The 15,250-nt window shown below is 42.0% G+C and overlaps 1 protein-coding gene across 6 annotated transcripts in view; it reads right to left on the minus strand.

The window, feature by feature from the left end:
• Nucleotides 1-5,384, minus strand: part of OSBPL3 (oxysterol binding protein like 3) — a 94,093-nt gene extending 88,709 nt beyond the window's left edge. For 4 of the 6 annotated variants that reach the window (XM_082752541.1, XM_082752539.1, XM_082752540.1 and 1 more), the window contains exons 1-2: nt 5,228-5,381; nt 4,803-4,931 (exon numbers count right to left, since the gene is read on the minus strand). The gene's annotated coding sequence lies outside the window, so the exon portion shown is untranslated. Of the gene's footprint in view, nt 1-4,341; nt 4,361-4,802; nt 4,932-5,227 lie in introns of those variants that run through there. The other 2 variants (XM_082752536.1, XM_082752538.1) reach the window with 2 other exon arrangements.
• Nucleotides 5,385-15,250: the final 9,866 nt, after the last annotated feature.

Consider the following 15,250-nt stretch of genomic DNA (forward strand, 5'->3'; position numbering starts at 1 on the left):
ATCATCACTTATTTAGAAAGCAAAGACTTGCAATCTTTTAGCAATAACACCAGGTCCAAATAGCCTGATATATGCTAAGGCCAGCACAAAGTTCTTGGAACATCTGCTACCCAAATGGTTGCAGGATTCCCAAAATCAGAGGGGTCATATACTACTCAGTTGCAGACACAGATACATCCCATGAGGGGAAGAGAGGAAAAAAAAAAAAGTAAAGAGTTACTAAACCGTAGAAAGGTATCTGTCAGCAAGTATCAGCCTGCCTGCGGCTGGCAAGCGGCGCAGTATCAGGGAGGGAACCTGAGAAAGGCACCACACTCCTACCACAGTCATCTCTACAAAATAGCAAAGACTCCCCGTTGCCCACATCCTTTGGAGTTAACATCATCAGCTCCTCAGTATGCAGATGGTAATCACCAGTGTTTCGGGGATCCCCATTGACACTGATAATTTACGCTTACTTAGCTAAAGCGATCAAGCGGTACCACCGAAAACAGACACTTCCTTTCTTACTTTTATTTGTTAAATTAGAGATATGAAAAGGTCAGTGACTGATTCTCATTCATAATGAAACTTCCGTACTGCCCCGCCACTACAAGCTGCACTTCAATTCACAGTTCGTGCTGTCACGGTTGCACCTACGGGATCTCAGCACTTGGGTTTGTCACAAGCAAGGAATCTGGAAACAAACGAGGGAGCTGTTCGCTCTGTCAGAATACAGTAATTTATAAAACTATTAAACAAGCTCCTTTGCTAGTACTGTGGTTGCAGCCAGCGCGGTTCCAGATGCCAATATGAGCACGACGTGCTCTGCATGATGTTCAGGGGAGATGCTGCTATTATGCTTTACAGCCTGAGGCAGCGGTGAAAACCTTTTGACAACAAAACTTATCAAAACTGGTTTCAACACCATCTCTTGCCATTACAGACAGGACAGCAGAAGCTCCGCTATAAAAACAATTGTACATTTCACTCAGGGTGTTAAAACTACAAAGAAACTCCCTCCACCGCTTCTCAAGGCTATTTTTCTAGACACACTGACAAAAAAAAATAAAATAACTTGGAGGAGAGGAAGACATTTCAACAATTTTTTTTAATACGAGTGACTGGTTGCAGAGAGGGAAGAAAGCAGCGCCAGCGACCAGGATTCTGCTCTGCTTGTTTTAAAACTTGAAGGGCAGGGTTTAACCTTCAGTAACACGCAGAATTAAGAATGACACAGATGGGCTTGTGCACTGAGCAGGATAAAGTCTCCCACACACGCAGGCCTGTTGGTGACTGACAGGCCATTCAGAATTTGTCTCTTCTGTGGTTTCAGCTACTGTCCAAGCAGAAGGAAGAAAATGCTTAAGGCAATTGAGTATGCCCACACAGTTGTTCTTTACTGGAACTGCTAAGACCTGGGGTTTCATTCAGGTTCACCAGCAACTATATGGAAAGTGGAATAGACAAATAACAGAACAATAATGCATACACACTGAGACTAGGAAAAACCTACAGAATTATGAGGGAAAAGAGGAATAAAAGAGAATGACAGAGAAAGGTGACCTCAAAGTGATTTAAGCGATGGCCACAACAGGTAAGATGACAGTGAAAGCAGAGTCATGGCATTATTATCACAAGTAGCAATAACAGAAATGGCAGAAATTAAGAGTAAGACTACCGTTCAGCCAGGGAAATGTTTCAAACTTCCAGTCTAAAAACATTCACATGAGGATACACCACACAGCCAGAAAGCCCCATGTGTCAAATTTTTCTAACAACAACAAGAAGTCATTACTGAAACCCAAGTACAGTGCATATCATTAACATTAAAAAAAAAAAAAAGATAAAATAAACATTGGTGCAAACAAGGGTTAGTTTCTCAACTTTAGTATTTTGGATTGTTATCATCTTCTTTCTAAGAGCAGCAGTTAAATACAAGTGACAATTATGTCACAAGTGACAAGACAATTATGGCACTGTACACCTTAAAAAAAAAAATCACAGCAAAAATATGTTATGTTACGGTTTAACCAACACACAGGCAGAACCTGAAGCTATCACTAAGAACTTGGCATTATGGGGAGATAAATCAAAAATAAAAGATTTCAATTCTCAACTGATGCATTACATTAGCAGGCAGAAGAAAGGTAGGTTTGTTTGCACACCCATATTAACACAAGTGCTAAAGAAAACATTTGGAAAAATTAATTGTTGACATGGCAGCAGCTGTATTTGCCAACCTAATACGATCCAACCAATAAACCCCCCACTACTGAAAGAGGGAACCTTCAGGCCAGGTACTTGTACCTTAACAACATGACTTGAAAGTGAGAAACCTAGAAACATGAATAGAGACACGCCTCCTGGTCAGACAGGGAATGCAGTTTGGCTAACTTGCTGTATAATGACTACAAAGGAAGAATTTTTCAAAATGAGTTTAAACTGTCACAAAGCTGAAAAGAAAAGCACAGAGGCATGTGGAGAATCATGTATGCTGCCCTCCTTCTGTGACTCACCCAATGCTATTATGCAGCCGCTGTTATCAGGCTTTCTTACAGCCAGCTGTACAGTTCTTAAGAATGGAGATCCCTCCGAGTGCTAGGAACTCCTAGCAATTCTGAATGCACTGTTTCAGCTCAAAGGTCAGTGAAAGTCAGTTCTCACTCCTATATACAGTACTCACTCTTATTATATCTTGTACTCTCACTCTCTTCCACCGCACATACCAAGGATTCCTATCAAGTCATGCTTAACAGTTATTTGTTTTCCTCAGAAAAAAAGACTCAAGAACCACATGTTCAGCCTTCAGCCAAAGATGGAGAATTGTTAGCAAACATGCACTGCACACATTGCTCAGCACCTTCCACAACCAAAGTGGCTCAGCTTCAGTTCTTCCTACTTTTGTGGTTAGTGGCACGGAACACCAAGGCACTGAAATAGAATTAAGTGCTGTTGTGCTTACTGCTATATATTAACATGTGACTCCTACCCTAAGGAGCTTGCACTGAGTCAGTGGTGTTCTGGCACACCAGACAGGCAGGACGGTAAATGCTGAGCTGCACTGGGCTAATCAAATGCTTTTCTCAATCTCAGCTAGTGTTTTCTTAAAGCACGCAATGCTTTTACTTAACAATGCATTTACCAGAATTGTCACTGAATTTGTGCTAAACCCAAAAACAAAACAAACAAACAACAACAACAACAAAAAAAGACACCCCCAAAAAACAAAACAAAACAAACAAAAAAATAACCCAGCACTTGGATCATGTAACGAGCACCTCAGTTTGGACACCCAAAATAGAAGAAGAATTTGTGCAAGTTCTCTTCCTTCACTGAGGCTGTCCTCAACTTTTTGTTTGTTTGTTTCAAGCAACATGAAACAATATGCCATGAGTTTCATGTTGACAGAATCCTGAACCAACAATAAAATACTGTGTTAATTCATGTCATAACTTCATATATAATAGAATCTGGTATTCTTGAACATATGATATGTGCAACATGGAAGTCACAAGCAGCCTCAGGAACTTTGCAGGAGAAGCAAGCTAAAACAGACTGAAAGGAGAATGATATCCTGCTTCCCAAGAGCATACCCACAGCAGTATGTTTCTCAACTATTATGTTTCCTATTTTACTTATATTGTCATATTACCATCAACACCCACGTCTCTTAACCTCGATGGCAGGCAGCAAAAATTATTCTAAGGTAATTAAAATACATTTCCTCAGTGTTAATTTCTAAGTTAGCAGAATAAAGACAAGCACCCACAAGAGGACATAATGTTACATACACAAAACCTCCTCATCCTTCAGATAAATGAGAAACTGAAGCAATAGAACATTTGTTTCCAGGCATATTATTCATGGATTTACATACCGGTACCACAAGTGACAGCTGCATGCGACTAAAAATGATGCATGTCCCCAAAGTATATTGCTTCAGCATAACCACAGAGGCAGAAGACACACACCAAAATTGAGAATCTCAAAGACCTCAGCAGCAAGTCAAAATTAAGCCTGAAGTGCATCGGCTACAAAATGAGAAAAGCCTTCCTGTTGAAAGAGTAGTTCATACGTGAATTGCTTAGAGCACTGTTTGTAGCAACTGAAAACTCATTCTTACAATTAGAAACCATATGATCCAGGACTGCCACAATGTCACAATTCACCCTAATTTCTACACAGCATGAAATAAAACCAACAGAATGTGACTAATGAAGGAAATATTAGATACACGCCTATTAGACATACACGCATTGGTTTATAATAGAAGCTATTTTAACTAGACCCAATTCTGTAAGATGACATACACACAGCTACCAGAAAAAGGAGGTTTTGTATATAATACCGCATACTTACTTTTGCGAAAGTAAATGAGCTAGCCACACACACAGCGTTGCAATAAGGCAACTCTATCAGAGCCTCAGCATCATTTCCTGTCCTTAGCGAACGTGCTGGTAATTTCAGCCTGACCACAACTGCTCAGCACCACCCCCAGAACACACACATGCATGCTCGTACACAGATAGCATCTCCAATCCCTAAAGTTCCCCTCCCACCCTTCCTGCATTCAAACCCAGACGCCGTACAGGGCGATAGAGGGGGACAGGAGCGGGCCCAACACCGTGTGCGTGGTGGGGAACAGCACCAAAACGAGGAACTGCAAAGCCAACGCACTGGAAGCACGGTGGTAACATTCAGCCTAATCCATTGGAGTGCAGACTCGAGAGCATTACTTAAGATTTAAAAACAGACATATTTTCAATGAAAAGGCTGGAAAATAAGATAAATGACGCTGTGTATGCCCAAACAGGACTTACGGGCTGATGAAATGAAGCAGAGTGAAGCGTTCCCAACTCGGCGGTTAAAGTCAAGGGATGGAGCAACAGCCTGTGTCCCTTCTCTGGAGAGCAGAGAAGCAAAAAAGCACCGTGACAGTCATCGGAGGCCTAGAAAAAAGTGCAAAGCAGGCAAATTACACTACAAGGAAGAAGTAAATTTACCGAATGCCCTTTTCTCCAGCCACCCCGCACGTCCCCCCAGTAGAACCAAGCATCAGTGAGCTGTACTGAGCAGCTGGGAGCAATGGAGCAGCTCAGCGCTCAAATTGCTGGTAATTTGCCCCCAGATGGCTCGTAATTTGTCCCCAAATTGCTCGTAATTTGTCGCACCCCGTCGGAAGCCATGCTGGAGGGGCTTAACCCACTGCCCTGCGCCACCAGAACAACGGGGGCATCCCCCTTACCCGCTGATACGAGCCCCGTCCCGGAGTTAAGCACGCCTGGAGGCGTCCCCCCGGCTCGGTGCGAGATTTATTCAGTTTTATTTTAATGTAGCACAGCGGCGATACCTGCACCGGGCGCGGCGGGCAGGGGAGCGGAGGGGAGGGCGGGGGCGCGGGGCGGCCGCTCGGCTCCGCTCGGCTCCCTTCGGCTCCGCTCGGCTCCGGCCGGACGGACACGAGCGGCACCGCGGGGAGGGGGGGAGAGGGGAGGAGGGAGGCGGGACCTCCGCGCTTGATTGGCAGCCGCGCTGGCCAAAGGGAAGCTCGCGTTCGCTTCCCCGCCGATCGCGGGGGGAGACGGGGTGTTTCCGTGACGTCACGGGCGGGGCCTCACCGGCAGGTGGGGCGGGAGGCGGGGGCCGGCGCTGAGGGGAGGTGCGGGGAGGCTTCGTCCCTCAGACACGTACAGACCCCGTTGGTATCCTGAAATGTGACATCCCGAAATGTGACATCCCGAAATCAAATCCCAAAGTCACATCCTAAACCCTCACATACCAAAATCCCACATACCAAAATCTCACATCCCAATATCTCACATCCTAAAACCTCACATCCCCAAATCCCACATCCCAAAATCTCACACCCTAAAACCTCACATCCCCAAATCCCACATCCCAAAATCTCACACCCTAAAACCTCACATCCTAAAACCCCACATCCTAAAATTTGCCTGTTCCTCGGAGCCTTGTATAAGAAGAAGCAGCTGGAGAGACTAATGAGATCCGAGCTGTTCGAAGTGCTCTGGGCTGTTTCCATGATCCCCGTGGTGTGTGTGTGAAGCCTTTCCGAAATGGTTGCTGCTTGTGAGGATGTAGGGAGGATGTGGCCTGGTGCAGAGCTTGTGTGGTTTTCGTGTGCAAAGTGTGGTTTAATCCTCGATCAGGAGAGGAAGGGGAGGAAAGGGGCCCCTAGCTTTCCCAGCTCAGCATTGCGGGCCCCAAGCTAACCAAATGCTTCTTGATCCCAGCCTGCACTCGATGCTTCTCATTACTTCAGTGGTCACAGGAAAGAGAAACATAGAACCATTAAGGTTGGAAAAGACCTTTAAAGATCATCTGGTCCAACAATCACCCTACCACCAATGTCACCCACTAAACCATGTCCCTAAGCGTCACATCCAACCTTTCCTTGAACACCCCCAGGGATGGTGACACCACCACTGCCCTGGGCAACCTTCTGGAAAACCTCCTCTTCCTTTACACTGCCTCAGAACAGGGTGGGAGTGCTTGGGAAAGCCATTCCAAGTGACATCCCAAAAGGTAGGGAGAGCGTTCATGGATGGGAGCCCATCTGCAGGGTGGTACCTTGCACTGTGAATGAAACCACATTTGCTAAAAGGCTATGAGATGACACAGAGTACCACGTTTATAAGAACAGGGTTTGGCAGAGGATTCCCAAGCCATAGGCACTAAAGCATCCCATACCATTTAATACCTTTAAATGTTTTTTTTATACTTATTTTTGCCTTAGTTCATATAGATCATAAAATGTACTTGAAAATAATATTGACAGGGCCTTTGGAATACTGCTTTTTCAGCATTACTTATGCCCATTTTTATATGAGGAGCAATTTTTAGTGAGTGTCAATGAGCAAAGTCAATGAAAAGCAACAAAACAGTTTTACTTTTGGTAATGTTATTGAATGTAGCTTTGTGTTTCTGCAGTGTGGGAATTCAGGTTTTGCTGGAGGGTGTTTATCAGTTTGCAAACAACTAGAATCTAAAAATAGCATATACCATTTTGTTACATTTCAAGTTTTATCAAAATTGCTTTTATAAATACAAGTTTTAGGAGAAAAAAAAAACAAACAAACAAAAATAAAAACTAGCACTGTACTTTTAATGAACATGATTATTGAACTGATGGTACTAAGTAGCCTGCAGCAAATCTTTTAAGAAAAACGTAGGCAGCTGGAATGTGTCGGTGAGGCACCTTTCTGGCAATCACATGATGTACTAATGTACCGGTAGGTAGTACTATGCATGTGGGGTCTGCTCGAGCTCCCACTAAAGCCAAACTCAGACCACTTCTTGATTTAGAGAGGAACTGGGTGGCTCTTTGGTGATGAATAGCCTCTAGATCTTGCAAGGAGAAGGAAATGAAAAAAGCAAAATTCAAATCCTCTTCCAGTTTAAAATCTCCATCTTGAGTACTGCTGTATAGACAGCAAGCTACTTGGGGTTCCTGAGACATTAAGGACAATCACTGTTCCTAAGTTTATCACAGCAAAAAACATGGGCCAAACATGTTTGGGATATATTAACTACAGCTACTTCAGGAGGGAGTTTGATCCTTCTGTGGATTTCTTTCCTTTCCTTTTGTTCAGCCCTCCTGTTCAGAAAAAAAAAATTTTTTAAAAAGTAATAAATAAATAAATAAATAAAACCAGTATTGGAGTGGTGTTTTTCCTGGGCTAAAAATAAGTTTAAAAATGAATTAATAGGAAGCCCTTTGGGAGTAAGATCATTCTTCCTATTAGAAAATCAAAGCACAGAGAAATAATGTGAGCCTTAACTGAGATGGCAAAATAAAAGGTGGTTGCATACATCAGGGGAAATATATAGGCAGAAAGCCTCTGTCTGAATATAGATTGGTGTTTTTCTTTTTTAATAGATCCATCAACACAAAGCCATCCGGTTTGTATTAGTAAAAAGAAGGTGGTTAGGGTGTTCCCCAGCCCTGTGCACTTAACCTTCGATTTATCCTTGCTCTTTGGTTTTTCAGTTCTGCGTGATGGAGCCTCATGACACTGTAATCTTTCCAGAGCTATTAAGAAGAGGAACTCCAATCTCCATGATCCAACAGGTATTTTCTTTTTAATTCAGTTTCCCTTTGATCTAATATAATGCATAATTAAATTGCATGGTCTGAATTAAAACTCCACCATTAGGTGCATCCTTTTAGCTTGTTCTTTCCTGTGGTTTTGTAAAGACAGTACACAATAATATTTGCAGTGAGTGCAATGAAAAGGATTCTGTTGAACTCAATATCATGCAATGATTTTTCATGTTCAAGCAATCTTAGTCTCATGCTGGTGAACGAGCTCCTATAGCATGGATATGGAACAGACAGAGAAAGGCTTGTTGTGAAATACAAGTTATGTCCTGTGCTCTGAGATGAATAACTAAGACAAATCTTTTGAAGACCTTCTACATTTCCAGCAGAAGAATATGGTTATCAGAATCCTTGTGGCTGAGGTGGTGTGAGCAGCAGTAAATCTGTCCTTGGTACCTTTTATTATTATTATTATTATTATTATTATTATTATTATTATTATTATTATTATTATTATTATTATTATTATTATTTTACTACTGGCCCTCCCCATTATGTCATTTCTGTCCTTGTGCCAGTACCTTTTATTTTCTTCTCAGCGACCACTCAGGAGCCTTGTATCCCATTGACAATTCTTTGGCAAATACCACCAGCATCCTGTTGCATATACAGGCTAGTATTATGCAAGCTACTGGCATTAGCTTTCATGTGTCTTGCTGGTATTTCTAAACACTTACCTATCATCTCCCTAATCTGCCCAGCCCTCTTTTCTCATGACTGTAGTGTCTGGGCCTTCTTTCCTGGCTCTTCTCGCTTCCCAACTAGACCGAGCCTCGTTAAACTCCCTTTGGAGCCCTTCCAAATACCTTTGAGGGGCAAAGTTTACCTCTCAAGTACCTGATGCTGCAATGCCTTTGTGCAAGCATATCACCTGTGTTGCAAAATTCATGAGATGTTGCAAATACTTTTCAGAGTCTTGATTCTGACTTTCATTTTTCTGGTGGTCAGAGCTCCACAGCAGTGGGGGAAAGCAGACCTGCTGTTGCACTAACTCTTCTCCTTACAAGGGGCTTAACTGGCTCATGTTAACTTATTCAGATAAGGGCAGAGAGAGCATGAAGATTAGTCTTTCTATGTTGGCAAAGCAGATGTGTGGCCAGAAGTTACTCAAAATAGAAAGGAGAAAAACTGAAAAGGAATGAATGTTCACCAGCCTGGCACTCAGCAAATTATACCTGTGGACTGTACCATAGTGAAGAAAATAAAATTCAGGCTCTGGACAACCCTGTCTTTATGTGTGTGTGTGTGTGTGTTGGGGGGGGGGGGGGGGGGGCAGGGGAGTTATGCAGAAGTTGCCACAATAGGACCCATGAATTTGGAAACAGCTGAATTCCAAACAGTAACATTCATCACTAATACTAAAAATAATTTTCTTGTTGTTGATTTGACTTTTATTTCTCTGTTCTATTTAGCTTCAGGGAAAATGGGAGGACCCAACATTACTGGGACTAGCTCCCAAGATTACTGCAGTTGAGGACCAGCTTGTGAATGTCAACTGGTTACAGTGTGGTGAATAAGCAGGTCTAACATCCAAACCACTGGAGAAACAGCAATCTGAGATACCTTCTAAGCTTCTACTACACATAAGGACATGCTTCAAGCAGGAACTTTAATACTGACTTGGAAATGAGAGGAATTCCAAGGTTTTCAAGCCAAAGTGATTCTGCAGTTTTTAAAACAAGAGCATTTTCCTTTAAGAATAAAAGCTAAACAAACTTGCAATTTAAAATTCTGGATTTGTCAGTCTTGTACTGGTTTCATACACACCAGACGCTGTTTTATAACATTTATCCTCCTCCCCCTCATTGGTGACTATTACTCATTCTTCCAAGTATTCTTGGATTTTAGTATTTATCTAAAATGCAGTCAGATGGAAAAAAGTGGTCATATTTTTTTCCACATTATTTAAGACAGAAAATACCAGAGTACATTAAAGTTTACCGTATTCAGTAAGTATATTTACAGAGACATGATACAGGTCTCCGCAGAATTTGGCATCCAGATGCAGTTCAGTTGGCAAAGAAGATAATACAGCTATTAAGAAAGTGTAATTCACTGCACTGTGGGCTACATTATCCTTCCCTACCAATGCAAGCTTATTTATTCAGGTTGCTAGCGAGGAGTTCTCTCTGGAATTGGAGAGAAAGAAACCTGTGGGGCACAAGGGATTAGCAGAGATATTCCACACCCATGGGACATTTCCCTTTTTAAAGTATTACGTTATTGCAGATGAAAGTTGTAATACATTGTCCATTGCAGACACAGTTTCTACTTACTTCACTCAGCTGTGGGTGAGGCCCTGGCACACCTCTTGTGTTGCTCTCTCCATAACTATTGCATGCAGCGAACAGCACTTCAGATCTGGATGCTGGCTCCCTGCATGGAGCCTGCTTTCCTTTCCCAGAGTGGGAATAGGATCCATGTTTCTCTTGCCATGGCTAGCTTTGTTATTCTTTCACTTTGAATACATGTAACAGTAAAAAATGTCAAAACATTAAGGCACAAAAATTGCTGACATCAAATACTTTCATTCTTTCAGGACCATGAAAGCAGAAGGTAAGGTAAGGCACTGAATTTATATTTGGAAGGCATTTTCTGAAAGGCTATGGGACAGATGCCTTTGCATTTCACTTGGAAGGGAAAATAAATGTAGTTGTTCAAACATTGTAAGTTGTACTCACCGGGTACATTTCCTGCCAGCATGGGTGAAGTTTTCCATTGTGTAAACTCCTTGAAGTTGCAAATGCTTCATTTGAGGGCATGTGATATTTGACAAGGTTCGATTGTGGCAGTAACAAGAGCAATCCTGAAAACTGTGCAAGTCCAGCTACAGACATTAAGCTTGTTAGCAAACAGTTATTCCTGACCAATGTCAGAATGAAACAGCAGAGGAGCAACTCTCCTCACAGACACTTGGAAGTCAGACTTCTGGCCTCCAGCCACAGAGCTGTTCCAGAGCCTTCCTGCTCCAGTGATCAGTCCCCCAGCTCTCAGCCTAGGCAGGGACACAGCCAGTTTGTGCTTATCAATACTTTGCGTGCCCTGACCTGTGCCTCAGTAAATGGTTCATGTGCCAATCCAAGGTGATATCTCTCAGATATACATACACAGGTAGGAATTTCACTAGAGATAGTAGGAAGCACACCTGTTTGCTGGTGTGAATTGACTGTACGTTTTGTATCAGGAGATTTCCAAACTGCTGTTCAGACATGTTGTGAGGTCTAGGTGGGGAAATGCTAAGCTGGGTGGGTTCAGATCTGCTGATGTACACAGCAGTAGCATCTCCTTTTTCTGTACCACAGCCATTAGTGTCAGGGTCTGAATTTTAAAACTATTCAGAAGTCTTCTAGTATGACTAATTTCCCATTTTCCCCACTGGCAGCTGGCCTTGTTTGACAGAAAATACATCTTCATGGACGTTGTATCCAGACTCAACAGGAAACAAGTCTGTAAGTCCACACAGGTGGTTTGTTGTCTTTTTGTTTGTTCCTTGGTTTTGGTTTTATTTTGCTTTGTTTTGTTTTGTGCCAGAGCATAGCAACAGTTCCAGGCAGAATGGATGTTCAGGAAACAAAGTCTTCACCTTTATTTGAGCTTTACAGATCCAGGCAGCTGCACCAGACCAGATCCAGAGTTGCTAAAGTCAATGGAAAAATCATTTTTCAAGTTCAACAGAGTCAAATGCCTCACCTAATGGATCAAAATGTTAAGTGGCTGGAATTTTCCCTCGAATCTCAAGACATTGTTGAGAATCCAGAAAGCTGCTGGGAGGACAACAACCCCCTCCCATTAATGCCCCGTTGATAATTGAGGCAAGACAGGCTATGCAGGCTACATTGCTCAATGCATCCTTTCATGTGCACTGTTTTTTCTAAGCATTTGCTGCTGAGGAATGGGTTTCTGTGGTTAAGAAAGTTTTGAAAACAATAAAGCAATGAAAGCCTTCAATTGATCTCAGAGGCAATTGCTGCAAAGGAGAACAAAAGTATTTATGGTGTTACTGACACAGTCTGACACGACTGACTGACAAAGTAAAATAGAGGAAAAACAAACCTCCCACACAGTCTGTCATGGGCAAACACAAATACAGAGGTCACTAGGAAAAGGCATGAAGGGAAGCTTACTCACCAGCTGCCCAGGTATAGCCAGTTCATCACTGTCGCCTCAGTCCGCTGCTGATCACACAAGAGGCCACTTTGCACAAATTCAATTAACAATGCCCTCAGCTCTAAAGGAGATATGTCTTTCCACCCCTCTGCCTCCAGAAGAGATCTGGAAAAGGAATATTTCTACAAAGTTTGAAAACCATCCACTTTTCAAATCTCCCTTTTGAATACAAATAGACACAGATTTACCAGCTAAGGTTTTTATTTGAATAAGCAGGTATGTTTCCCATGGAATTAAAAAATACTGAAAAGTTAAGCAAATCCTATAGCAAAAAAAAAATGAGGCCATTGTTCTATAGACGTTTGAAGGAACAAAGAGTGACAAAGTGTATTTTAAAATCTTGAAAATTGGAAACTTCCCCATTCATAACCAAAGAAGAAAAATATTTGGCAGAGACATGGACTGGTTTATGTACATCCATTATCACACTGGTTAGTATAATGGAATGGGAACTCAGGGTTTTATCTTGGGTTTTAGAAGTTATGGGGGCAAAAGCCTCCTGGAGATGTGTTTGAAAAGATGAAATTAAATCATGTTGCATAACCAGGAGCAGGTGATACAAGAACATTTAGTGAGAACTAAAATAAGAAGTAGCTGAATTCAGGAAAACCCATCCCAAAAATGAAAAGTGCACAGTGAATTAAATGGGCTGTTGATCTGACCTCAAAGAGCTAAGGTAATGTGTTATGGTAAACATTTGCTTTGCAAGGAGGAAATGAAAAACATAGTATTCCCTCTTTAAAGTGGATCTCATGTTGACTTTAGAAATCGTACAGGTTGTGGAGTTTATTGTTGAGGTAAAGAACTAAAGGTGCATTTCTTAGGCAGTTGGGGGACTATTATAGGCTGGAAGCAAACATTCATAATGATAGGGGGAGGAAAGCAAGCACACAGCCCTCCTGTGTGCTGGCTTTGGTAAGCCAAAATAAAGTCACTTGCTAGAGGTGGGAAAAACATTTATTTTCTAAGACATAAACATTATTGCAGTATTATAATAATGGCTGAGGAAGAATGAGGGGACACAATTAATTTAGAGCCTAAAAACACTGTCAAAAAAGTCTTCAAAGAGGCTGCAAAGGAACTTGAGAATCAGAGGTGAAAGGTAAAGTTCTGTCATGAATTAAAAACTAGCTGAGAGAGAGACTACAAAGAGCTAGCATAAATTACTACCTTTTAAAATGGAAACAGGTTAATAGCAAGATGCCCCAAGGACCCGAGCTGGAGCCAACGTTCAGTATATTATTCAGAGTCTGGGAGGATGAATGGTCTGGTAGTAAAATTTGCTTGTGATACACATTATTTGGGTTTGGAACGGTTTGGGAGGAATACGATGAATACCAGATGGATCTAATAATGTTACTGTAAATGGAAGCAATATAACTGTAAAGGAAATACCGACAGAGAAAGATGAAGATATGGCTTGATAGAAGGAACTTTGGCTGTGGCACCCATATGCAGCGAGCTCTGAATGAACGGTAACCTCCAGGGAAAACCCTAAGAAGAACAGGTAATAAGGCTATCCAAAAACCACCTGTAGAACTGCATGTGTGACTGTTGTCATCTTGAGACTGTTTGCAAATACAAAATGACTGTGCCAAATGATTTCATCTGTGAAATATATATATATATATATATACACATATTTGAAGGCCAGATTCAGAAAAGTGAAGCTGTAACTGGAGCACTTGGGAAAGATGGGCGGAATCACCTCCCTGCTGCATATCTCATGGGACGATGTCAGTGCTTCTGCACAAGTTGTGCCCAAGGGAGTGGGGTGAGGAGTTTCATTTACTCAGAGCAAAAAGAATGAGAATGAGTCCCTGACTCTGACAATGATTAAAATATTCCCAAGAAGATGCCTCTACCTGATCTCTGTGTTTAATTAGTTGCATGCCAAGGAAAGTTTGATTCATCTGTCCCAGAAAACATTTCAGACAGGTGGCTAGGGAACCCACCTCCTTGGTGTTTTCTCACTGCAGAAGCAGGAACAGTAATGTTGGAGGGTTAGATTACATTTTCCTCTACCTTTCTTCTAAGCAAAGTCTTCCACTGAGGCTGGAGGGAATATTTGTGTCAAATGAACCTACGCTTTTCAGGGTTTTAATTTGGCAAGCAGAAGATAGACTTCAGTCTTTATTGTAACCAATTTCTGTGTAAGTTTTCTGTTTTAGCTGTCAAATCGATTTGTGGCACCCAATACGCGAGCGCATTTGCTGACAGCTCATCCAAGATATCTGCCAGCTGCTCAGCAGATGTCAAAAAGTGAGTAAGGTGGTAAGATTTGTAACAAGAGAATGAAAGGTACTAAACAAAACAATTTGATACCATGCAGCATTCCTCTGGGCTTTCCTTTGTCAGGTAACAAACACTCCTTTTACTTGTTTTCCTCTAATTTTCCCTTTCTTCCCCTCTCCCCTCCTCAGGTGGCCATCCTGTCACTTCTGTATGTAATTGATATTAGAAGACTTTAATTTGAAAAGCACATTGTTTAGCAGGTACATGCTAATGTGTGCTTTTGATTCTTTATATCTTGTAAGAGAAATGATCCAGACATCGCCAGCTGGCACTTTCACAAATCATGACTGTCATCATAAAAGCTCCCCAGTTCCAGCGTGAGATGTATATTCAGTATTTATTACCCCAAAGAAGAAAAGGACAAAAAGTGACACAGACAATGTGTGCGGGGGGAGGATGGAGCGTGCTACATCCTGATTCTGAGCTCCCAAAGTAGCTGAGGGAGGAGGTGCCCAGAAAGGTGGCTGTCATTTTTATCCAGCAAATGTAGGCTGAATGGCAGTGACATCTTCAAACTGCCAGCTGAAAAGATCTGAGTCATTCAGGTGAGATTTCTGAATATAAATGACAAAAAATGTTCAGAGTAAGATGCTCCAGAGGGAAAGAGAAGATGGTATTTCGTGGGCAGCAGAACTAATGAAGCCTGGTCTCCCACAGATTTGTTTCTCTACATATTTCCTACAAACC

The sequence above is a fragment of the Aythya marila genome (assembly GCF_965140915.1).
Source record: "Aythya marila genome assembly, chromosome: 2".
NCBI classification, from domain to species: domain Eukaryota; kingdom Metazoa; phylum Chordata; class Aves; order Anseriformes; family Anatidae; genus Aythya; species Aythya marila.